Raw genomic sequence first — 12,476 nt, 5'->3', positions numbered from 1 at the left:
AACTCAGCAGTGAGTTTAATAACACTCAGCTGCATGTGCAACAGCATCAGCGGTTTTCAGAAAAGATCCGTAATTGATTTCTGGACAGGAGCATGCACGTTTAGGCTTGTCTGGGCATAGTTCAGTTACACTGCTCTCCAAAATATGAACCAGCAACTTTTAGGTGAGCACATTTAAAGGTGCAGTATGTAAGATTCAGAAACCCTTGTTATTAATGACACCTGTGGCCGTTAAGTGAACTGCAGCCTGTTGCTCGTGATCGCGCATGCGCACACACTCTATAGGGATGCGAGCGAGCATGACAAAAACAAAGAGACTGAACGTGATTCACCGGCATCATGCTGACAGATGAGGTAGCATAATTAAAATTACACTGTTATGATTGTTTTACTACAAACTTTGAGACTGTATATTATATTTGACTCTCCAGTGCTGGAACAGGGCTAAAATAAAGTGGATATAGGTCTGACTATGTGAGACTGTAGTTTGAAGTAATCACTTTTCTTTGCATGATACATTGATTGCATTTATATGATAGCCTATGTCGGCATTAGCTAGCTAGCCAGCTTTATCAATAGCTGTTAGCTAAATTTGGTGGATGATGACAGTAGCTGTTTATAAAATAGACTGTACATTATAAATATGTTGACACAATTCAGTATTGATGCGATTCCATCACAACTGTCATTTTGATATATTGATGCACTATTGTTTTATAATAATGGAATGTATATATTTGCTGTATAACCAAGTTACGTTACACTAATGAATGGAGCTTTTTGCATTATCTTGAACATTGTCTAGCATTCATTTCATGTATTATTGTAGTTTACCTAATTACAGATTAACATTATGTTAGTTACTGTGAATCAGCATACCTGACTAAGTATAAAACATTTTCTCAACCAACTTCTTGAGGTATCACCCTGGGATGCTTTTTAAACAGTATTTAAGGAGTTCCCATCTATGTTGGGCATTTATTGGCTGCTTTTCTTTATTATTTGGTCCAAGTCATCCATTTCAAAAACTTTTGAAATTAAATTAATATGTTGGCACAATTATATTTTTTTCTACAAAACTCATTTCAAACATTTAAGCATACGCTTTCAGATCAAAGGTTTTTAAGATCATGAGAAACATTTCAGGCAAGTGACCCCAAATTTTTGAACGGTAGTGTATATACAGATGTGTGTCAGCGTTCTGAATCCCTAACATCATCAAATATGTTTGTTTTCTGTTTACAAATGATTATCTGCACAAGTATCTGGGTCCATCACAAATTGTTCCCTCATTTAATGGGAGCATACTAAGGGCTAATTTTATGTTAAAAGACAGTTCTGAATTGGATTGCTATTGTTTTCTTATGTGGGTTGGTATTGTCAAAAATAGACTTTAACAGATCTAAATGTTCTTCCTCAGTTTTCAAAAACAATAACCCTGCATTGTATGTTTTTTACTTTAAAAGTTGATCAAAATCTATTTGTTAGTTGAGGGGTGAGGTCAATATAAGCGTAAGCGTAGTTCTGTCAGGAAGATCTCAGGATTCATTCTATCAGGCATCCACAAAAAAAAAATAAAAAAAATAAAAAATCATTTAAAACAGCAAGAGAAGAGGTGCTTGCAGTGTTAAATAACTGTCAGAAGAAGAGTTTTTACTCTTGTACGATATAAATAGCCTATGTCTAAAACCTACATATATTATTATTAATAGGCTATCAATATATTTGTGTTTTTTTTTTTTTTTTTTTTTAAAGTCTACTCTAACCAACAGTGGGTAATAAATTTAACATGAGTTTTGTGAGTCCCCTTTCTGTTGGTCAGATTAGATTGTGAGGGGGGTTAATACACTCGGTGACCTATATGAGAGTGGAGTATTGAGACCTTTTGAAAATTTGGTTCAAAATTTTGGGATTCCCAGATCTTAATTTTATAAGTATTTACAGCTGTGCCACCTACTCTGCACTGTTTTTGGGAGTGGCACGCACCCACCTAGTGCGGCAGATACTCTGGGAGTGGTGATTATCGCTTTTGGAAAAGGTCATGAGGCATCAGTGTATTACTCCCTGCTAATTCAGAGTCTGGGGGACGGAGCTTTAAATTCCATCAAAAGATCATGGGAGGAAGATTTAAACTTGTTTTTGGAGGAGGGAGTGTGGGCTAGGATTCTTAAAAACGTCAAGTCTGCAACTAGAGATTCAAGGGTGCGCCTTATGTAATTTAAGATTCTACATTGATTTTATTGGACCCCTTCTAAATTGTATAGGCTTGGTCTTAAGGACACACCCACCTGCTGGCAATGCCATTCAGAAGATGGAGACACAACCCATGTTTTTTGGGGGTGTCGTATGATACAGGAGTTCTGGTTGAGGGTCCAGAATTTTATGGGCGACGTATTGGGTACTCGGATCTCCTTTTGCCCCAGGCACTGGATTTTGGGTGACGGGGCAGTCATTGATGTAGGAGATAAGTACATGAAAAATTGGATCCTGGCCAGTGTGCAGACAGGTTATCCTTAGAGGATGGAAGTCAGCTGGAGCCCCCTCCTTTCGTGAGTGGTGCAAGGAGATGGGCAGGGTGGCAGCTTGGGAACAGTTGTCATATAGAAGGCTAGGCAACATGGATATGTTCATCAGGAGGTGGGGCAGCTATTTGGCCTTTTTGGAGGGCTCTCGGGGAGGGGCAGTGGAGGAAGACGTGTTGTTTTAAATGTGTATGTTGTAGCCTTTTTGTTTTTGAACATATACTTTTTTTAAATGTATTTCTAAATATTTTCTTCTGTTTTATTGTTTGTGTCTCTTTGTCAATTGTATTTGACCACTGGTGTATCTGTTTGTGTTGGGTGGTGGGGTGGGGTGTTTAATGTTCGGGAGGAATGGTTGTAAATAATATAATGTGATTCCAAATATTCAGTTTTTTTTATTTTTTATTATTTATATATATATATATATATATGTTATATGGAATCAATAAAAACTTTTAGTAACAAAAACATGAGATTTGTGGAGTAAATTGTTCACTTTGCATCACCTCTTGTAAAACATACTGTAGTCTAACATTTACTTTCCTAATCTGTCACGAATTATCGACTGTCACAACGGCAAAGAAGAAATGTTTAACACAGGCTTCAACAGAAGCTTCGGCATCAAACATCACATCATTATTTATTAAAATCAAATCAAATCACTTTTATTGTCACACAACCATATACACAAGTGCAATAGTGGGTGAAAGTCTTGGGTGCAGTTCCGAGCAACATAGTAGTCATGACAGTGATAAGACATATACCAATTTACAATAAACATCAGATTTACACAACACAATTTACATATCTAATATACACATAATTACACACAACACAATATACAAATAATAATATACAATGTACAGTATAGAATACACACAATATAAAATATTGTACAGAATACAATACACACAATATAGAATACACATTATACAATAAAAACAGTATATATAAAATATACAGTAGGTTGTATTATACTGTATTGACATTCAGGCTGTTGGTTGATAGTCAGTTGCCAGTGTGTTGTTATGAGAGAATATAATTTATGACAGGCCAGTGTGAGATAATAAGATTAATAAAGTGCAGTGCTGATGTATATTGATCGTGAGAGATCAAGAGTTCAAAAGTCTGATTGCTTGGGGGGAAAAAGCTGTCATGAAGTCGGCTGGTGCGTGTCCTGATGCTGCGATACTGCCTACCTGATGGTAGCAGTGAGAACAGCCCATGGCTCGGGTGGCTGGAGTCTCTGATGATTCTCCGAGCTTTTTTCACACACCACTTGGTATATATGTCCTGGAGGGAGGGAAGCTCACAATGATGTGTCTGGCAGTTCGCACCACCCTTTGCAGGGCTTTGTGGTTGTGGGCAGTGCTATTGCCATACCAGGCGGTGATGCAGCCAGTCAGGATGCTCTCTACATTGCTGGTGTAGAACCTTGTGAAGATGTTGCAGTTCATTCCAAACTTCCTCAGCCGTCTCAGGAAGAAGAGGCGCTGATGAGCCTTCTTCACAACAGCCTCAGTGTGGACGGACCATGTGAGTTCCTCAGTGATGTGGACACCGACAAACTTGAAGCTGCTGACTCTCTCCACTGGTGCTCCATTTATGGTGATGGGACTGTGTTCTCTGTCTTTTCTGCTGAAGTCCACCACAACCTCCTTTGTCTTGCTGACGTTGAGGGAGAGGTTGTGCTCCTGACACCAGTGTGCACCTCCTCTCTGTAGGCTGTTTCATCATTGTCAGTGATCAGACCTACCATCGTCGTGTCATCAGCAAACTTAATGATGGCATTGGAGCTATGTGTTGCCACACAGTTATGTGTACAAGGAATACAGGAGTGGGCTGAGAACACAGCCCTGTGGGGGCTCCAGTGTTGAGGGTCAGTGATGAGGAGATGTTGCTGCCCATTATTAGTCCCTTCCCCTCAGTCATCTAAGAATTCATAGTAACATAACCATTCAGGCATTTTCCATTCCTACAGAATTTCCTATTAATAAACTTTCATATTCATGTCATGCTTCTCAGCAGCTGAAAGGAGCCCTGACTTTGCAACTCCAAATCTCCTTCTCCCCCTCCTCACATTCTGCTATCATGCTTGCCAGTACTGTTGATACTGAGAATATACTTTTATTTATTAGGTCCCAAACACTGAAAGCGCGAAGCCCTATTGTTCTTCTAAAGATTATTATTATTAGGGCCAGAGCACTGAAAGTGCAGAGCCCTATTGTTCTTCTAAAGATTATTATTATTATGCTTCTTTTCAAGGTTTCGGTACTTTTGGAGTACATAACATGCGTGAAAACTCTTGAAAATTTGCACACACATTAGAGTTGCTGGCCATTAGGGCTGGCCATTATGGCGCTGCAGGACCACCTAGAACATGGGCTTGTTCGGGGGGCTCTGTAGCACATCCCTTTTGAGCTACAGTTACCAAACATTTTACACATATAGATCTCATCAAACCAGACAACCTTCGTGCTGACAGTCATAAGCTCTGCCCAAAAGGAAGTTGGCCATTTTGGATTGTTTGAAAAATGCATGCTGTGGAATTTGATATACTCCTCAGAGGGATTTCATGTTACAGGTATCAAATGTGGGCAACATCATGCCAAGACATTGATGATGCTAAATTGCAAAGGGATTTTTGATATATCAAACAGTGTTGCCATGGCGAAGCGATAAAATAATGTCAAAAAAATTGAGCCAAATGTTTGTCCTTGCAGGCTGATTACATTGATGTGGCTATTGTGGGATTTGGCTATTGTGGGTTATGGTCATAGCACCACCAACTGGCGGAAGGAAGTGTGTCACTTTTAAAAGACTTTGAAATATCCCTTTTATGTTAACCTGAATTGCTCTTACATAAACCCAAATTGCTTAAATTGTTTAGAAACTGCTGATGGAAAATTTTGTGAAGTTGTAATCAAACTGGAATGGTGGCATATATCTATTACTCATTGTATGATTAGGGTCCAAGTTTACATTAATGTTGAGTTGTTGCTGTGTCCACATTGCATTGTTTTCCGAAAGCCAGTGGGTGGAAATGGACCCATGGTGCTTGGGCCCGTCATTGCTGCTCGCAGCTATATTTCATTTTATATTATTTATTCATTTATTTATCTTTTAGCAAAGGGTATTGCACAACAACGTAGCCCTCATTGTAGGGCCCTTACATTACACTGTTCATCTTTTGGCAAAGATATTGCACAAATAACATTCGCCATTGTTTATCATTTAGCAAAGTGTATTGCACAACAATGTTGCCCTCATCGTAGGGCCCTCACATTATGTTGTTAATTCTTTGGCAAAGATATTGCACAAACAATGGCCACCCTCGTCGGATGGCTCATATCAAATGTTAATCATCCTCAGTAAAGGGTACTGTACAACAACGGCACCCTTATCGTAGGGCTTAAATGCAACGTTGTTCATCCTAAGATATTGCACAGTTAATGTTCATACACAAACATGGCTATCCTCCAGCAAGGATATCACATGAACCATGCCCCCTTTATCATAAGGGTTCATAAGTAAACACAAGCACGGCTTATCCTATTGCAAAGGTATGCACAAACCATGCCAGAGATATTGCATAATTCATGCACAGTTGGCAAATTCAAAGGATATTGCACAAACAATATTTGACCTCGTCAGAGGGCTCATAATCAAACGTTACTTATATTTCGGAAAAGGGTATCACACTACAAGGTCGCCCTTATAGTAGGGCTCATACGCAACATTGTTCTTCCTTTGGCAAAGCTGTATGGCACAATAGTAGCATGTTGTACAGTCATACACAGGCCATGTGTTCATCATTCATATTTATTTCTTCTTTTAGATTCGCTCTTCACCTTCCAAAGACCCGATTGTTGTCCTGAGTCAATTCATTTGTTTTTATTTTATTTTGGGGGCATAGGTTTAAAATAGGCTCCCCTGCTGTCATCGCCTCTGGCAGGATCTGATGGTTCAAGCAAGCTTCGGAGTGCTGAACCGTAAGACGTGGCTTACGCCAAATGATATAAGTATCCTTTCGTTCGCATTTATTCCTACAATCTTGAGTGCTTCTGATAGAAATGCAAGCATAAGTGTAGTTCTAGCAGGAAGATCTCAAAATTTATTCTATTAGGTCTCCATCCAATCACAATACAGCCTCCGCTTTATAGCCTGCTAAGCTACCTCTCATTGTTTGCATACTTAAGTTGTTTTCATCCCCCTACACTCCATCACCACCAGTTTAGGTCCCATCCTGGGTGGGGGTAAGCGCCACTGCTCTGCCATCATCACCTCCGGCAGGATCTGACGGTTCAAGCAAGCATTGGAGTGCTGAACCGTAGGATGGGGCTCATGCCAAATTATATAAGTATCCTTTTGTACACATTTATTCTAACAATCTCTAGTCTTTCTTACAGAATTTTTTGACAGAAGGAATTTATGGTCAGACCTTAAAAATGTTAATTAAATATCCCTGACTATTTACATATCCCTGACTGCAGGGTTTTCCCTGTATTGAAAATGTTTCGGTGGTTGCCAAAGCTAAATTTTGGGGCGCTGAAGCAAATTCCATGATATAAAGTGCCGGACGGCAGCAGGAACAAACATCTCCTGGTGGCCAGTGATGGGCTCAGAGACAAACAGTCCAGCTGAGCCATTCTTCTTTCTCCTTCTCCATTTAGGAATCATCTGAGATCTGGCACCTACGTCACTCGAGAGGAAGACGATGGCATCGTCACTCTTGGGGGGCTGTCCATAGTCGGCCGTAATCCATAGCACCCGATGGGACAGGTAGCTCACAAACCCCTCGAATGACAAGGTGGCCAGACTTCCCATCTCCCAAGCACCCAGGGGACTCTCAAGGCAGGTGTTAAAAAGGCCCTTGAGAGTGGCATCATTTAATCTAGCCCGTCTGCAGCATGGAGTAATTCGCTGGCAAAGTCTCTCATGTCCCTCCCCCCTTGATAGAGAGAACAGAGCCAGTTGTGATGGGCTAGACATTCGCCTATCAACCACCTGGGTTTTGGAGACAGGAAAAAGAAGATACCCATCTCTGCTAAGTCCTTGGTGGCCAGTTCGTACTGTCACGATCACTCTCCATGTGATTGAAGGAAAATGAGGGTAGGACTCAAAAGCAGGGTGAAATGGTTATGTATTAAACAAACTAAAGTACAACAGAAAAGCAAACAGAAAACAAAACCTCCACAAGGGGAGAACACAGTCCAGGGCGACTAACACATAGACGGGCTGGGCTGGAGCAAAACAGATCCGAACAGGAGACACTACAGACAGGAACCGACAGGACAAGGAAACAAGACAAACTGGCACGACAGTGCACATGAGGAGACTGAAATAGTGAGGGAAATCAACAGGTTAACAAGCAGGGTAGGTGAAACAAATGAACTGATAATGGGCAAACGAGGAGGCGGGGTATGACGCAAGACTGAAAGACGTGGCAAAACAGAAACAAAACAAAGGCACACGCTTTCACAAAACACAAACACACGAATGACACGAGCGCATATCGGCAGAAACTACAAGGCAACATGCGCTCATGCCAAACAACAGATGAGACAAGGGAATGCACGGCAATGCCAACAAAGCGATGCCATGCACTCTCACACTAGACAAAGCCTGAGCGTACACCGCAAAAACAGAATCTATGGGATGCACGCAAAAGGCGACAAGACGAGACGAGACACCTGTCCGAGAGTTCAGCCACAAATAAACAGGCAACTAAGACCGAAGTGGCTGAAGCCCAGCATAACATGAAGACAGATCACGACCCAGACATGCAGCGTAAAGCGAGCACAGCGCGAAGCGTGCCCAAGGTCACGAGAGACGGACGCAAACAATTGACATGAGTGCATGCCGCCAAGGTGACATAAGAGCAATGCACTCAATGCCAATAAATGACAAGACAAGAGAACGCATGATAATGACAAAGGCAAGCCATGTATTCTCACATAAGACACAGACTAGGCAAGACACAAAACATGCGTGTCAGAGTTCAGCCACAAAGACAATAAAAATACAACCAACAGAAATGGCTGAACCCTGACATGTAGAAATAAGGTGTTAAGTTAGTATGATTTCCCACCGCACCCTGAAGTACATAAAATTCAGTTCAGAAATTTGTAGATGCTCAGATGATCAAAAATAATTAATATTCATTACAAACATGAAATGCAACAACTTATCTTAAATATTAATTGCAATTATGAAAAAAAGGCATCGTGATACGTGTACATCGACCACCACCGATGACCATTTTTGACCCAGGAAAAACCCTGGACTGCTTTCATGCAAATTAACGCATATTATTAATAGTTTTGTTTTCCATGTTTATTAACAATTAAAGTGTTAGTAAAAAAGTTTGGACCCAGTAGAGTATTCATCTGCACAATCTGGCCCTGGACAAAAGTCATTGAAGAGCCCTGTCGTATAGTGGGCTATAAACCTCCAAATTTATTTATTACTTTTAAATAAACATACAGTATATTGTGAACAAAAACAGTATCAGAGTCAGATAAAATCATTTATTTACCAAAAAAATAGTTTAATATTTATAAGGAGAGTACCTGCACTTTTTGGTCTTTCACTTTGTTTGTGTTCAGGAGAAGAAAGAAAGTCATACACATCTGGGATGACATGACAGTGAGTAAATAATGAGAGAATTTTCATTTTTGGGTGAACTATTCCTTTAAGATGCATTTTTGGTGATCCAATCACAAGTGGTCAGTGCTAAATACATTTGAAAATGAGGTCCAAAACGTTTTTCGATCGGATCACTGAAACCACATACAGAGGTAGTCAAAGGGAGTATTTCGACTTGTTAATTTAATGCGTTTTTACTGATCAGATTGCTAGCCAATTGAATTAGCTCATTCCATTAATACTTGGCCATATAAATGTGTCTCCACCAGATGCATCCCATTTCTCTGGATCATCTTTGAGATGTTTCTACACTTTGATTGGAGTCCACATGTGGCAAATTCAATTGATTGGACATGATTTGGAAAGGCACACAACTGTTTATATACAGTAAGGTCTCACAGCTGGAAATGCATATCAGAGCAAAAACCAAGCCATGAGGACGAAGAAACTGCCTGCAGAGCTCAGAGACCGGATTGTGTTGAGGCACAGATCTGGGGAAGGCTACAAAAAAATCAGCTGCATTGAAGGTTCCCAAGAGCACAGTGGCATCCATAATTCTTAAATGGAAGATGTTTGGAACAACCAGGACTCTTCCTAGAGCTGGCCGCCTGGCCAAACTGAGTAATCGGGGGAGAAGGGCCTTGGTAAGAGGTGACCAAGAACCTGATGGTCACTCTGGTTGAGCTCCAGAGATCTTGTGTGGAGATGGGAGAAACTTGCAGAAGGATAACAATCACTGCAACACTCCACTGATCTGGGCTTTATGGCAGAGTGGCCAGACGGAAGCCTCTCCTCAGTGCAAGACACATGAATGCCTGCTTGGAATTTGCAAAAAGAAAAAAAAAACACCTAAATGACTCTCAGACTGTGATAAACAAGATTCTCTGGTCTGATGAAATGAAGATTGAACTGATTGAATCATGTCTGGAGGAAACCAGGCACCGCTCATCACCTGCGCAATACCATCCCAACGGTGAAGCATGGTGGTGGTAAAATCATGTTGTGGGGTGTTTTTCAGCAGCAGGGACTCAAGGACTGGTCAGGGTTGAAGGAAAGCTAAACACAGCAAAATACATAGATATCCTTAATGAAAACCTGGTCCAGCGTGCTCAGGACCTCAGACTGGACCACAGGTTTACCTTCCAACAGGACAATGACCCTCAGCACACAGCCAAGACAATGCAAGAGTGGCTTAGGGACAACTCTGTGAATGTCCTTGAGTGGCCCAGCCAGAGCCCGGATTTGAACCCAATCGAACATCTCTGGAGAGACCTGAAAATGGCTGTCCACCGACGGTCCCATCCAACCTGACAGAGCTTGAGAGGATCTGCAGAGAAGAATGGCAGAAAATCCCCAAATCCAGGTTGTATTTGCTGCCAAAGGTGCTTCAGCTAAGTACTGAGTTAAGGGTCTGAATCCTGTGATATTTCAGTTTTTTTTTTTTTAATATATTTGCAAAGTTATAAAAAAATCATGTTTTTACTTTGTCATTATGGGGAATGGAGTGTAGATTGATGTGAAATATAAATAATTTAAAGCATTTAGCATAAGTCTGCAACATAACAAAATGTGAAAAAATAAAGGGGTCTGAACACTTTATGAATGCACTGTATTATTTGATTCCAAGTAACTTTGGCCAGTGCATGCGTGTGTCTGTGAATGTGCACGCATTATATTTTGCCCCTCGGGCTTCTTGTAGGTAATTTTTAATGCGTGTCATCTGAGCTCATTCTTAGTGTTTAGTTTCAGTTTCTTTAGCGACCTGCATCAAATAAATGAAGAAAAAGATCTATCTCTCCTACATCTTGGAGAAACAGTGCACCGGTTTTGTTCATGCTTTCTTTGTCTTTTAGGAAATAAATTATTATTTTTTTTTTTACAATGCATTGTAAACATATATATATATATAAAATCAACATTTAAACCCCACAACCACCCCTCCCCGACCCCCCCCCCCCCAAAAAAAACAACCCTGTGGTCAATATACATACCTACATATACAAACATAAATACATATACATACTATAATACACTACTCTCTCCACACCCCACCCGAGAGCCCTCCAAAAACTCCAAATACCTGCCCCATTTCCAAACAAACTTATCCAAGCCACCCCGTCTTCCAGATGACACCTCCTCATAAGCTGCCACCCTCCCCACCTCTGTGCACCACTCCGGATATGGGGGCGCACCAGCTGACCTCCAACCCCTCAAAATAACCTGCCTGGCGATCATCACACATGTCAGAACCCAGTTCCCTATATGGCCATCCCCCACATCGATGACCGCCCCATTGCCCAGAACACAAAGTCTGGGGCAAAATGAAACCCGAGTGCCCACCACGTCGCACACAAAACTCTGAACCTTCGACCAGAATTTTTAGATCTCGACACACCACCAAAAAACATGGGCCATGTCTCCATTCTCCGATTGGCATCTCCAGCAGGTGGGTGTGTCTTTAAGACCAAACCTATACAGTCTAGAGGGGGTCCAATAAAATCTATGCAAAATTTTGAATTGTATAAGACGCACCCTTGCATCACTAGATGCAGACTTAACGTTTTTAAGAATCTTAGCCCACACTCCTTCCTCCAGTGCCAAGTTGAAATCTTTCTCCCTTACTCTCTTGAGAGAAGTTAAGGCTCCGTCCCCCATACTCTGAATTAACAGAGAGTAGTACACTGATGTCTCATGACCTTTTCCAAAAGCCGCAATCACCTCTCCCAAAGCATCTGCCTCCTTAGGGGGATGTGTGCTACTCCCAAAAATAGTGCAAAGCAGGTGGCGCAGTTGTAAATACCTACAAAACTGAGGTCTGGGGATCCCAAAATGTTGGACCAAGTTTTCAAATGATCTCAACACACCACCTTCATATAGGTCACCGAGTGTAGCAACCCCCCTCACAATCCACTCCGGCCAGCAGAAAGGAGACTTGCCAATACATAGTCTTGGGTTCTGCCATATGCTCGAGGCAGCATTTAAATAAGTGTCCAATTTAAACAATCTGGACACTTTAGTCCATACCGAGTGTAAATGTGAAATAACGGGGTGTAACTTAACTTTTCCGATTAGTTTGATAGAGATGCTTTGTAATGGCGAAATAGGGGCAAGAACTGCCTGTTCAATAACAAACCAAGGAGGGGCTCTCTCAGGTGGAAGTGACCAATGAGCAAAATGTCTGAGATCTTGGGTAGGCCTAGCCCTCCTTTGTCTATCGGCCTATGTAACTTATTAAAATGCAATCTGGGACGTTTACCATTCCAAATGAAGGACTTCGCTATGCTATCAAATTCCTTGAAATAAGAGA

This window comes from Myxocyprinus asiaticus, chromosome 36, assembly GCF_019703515.2.
Source record: "Myxocyprinus asiaticus isolate MX2 ecotype Aquarium Trade chromosome 36, UBuf_Myxa_2, whole genome shotgun sequence".
NCBI classification, from domain to species: domain Eukaryota; kingdom Metazoa; phylum Chordata; class Actinopteri; order Cypriniformes; family Catostomidae; genus Myxocyprinus; species Myxocyprinus asiaticus.
The sequence above is the reverse complement of the archived record's forward strand: the minus strand, read 5'-3'. Positions refer to the sequence as shown.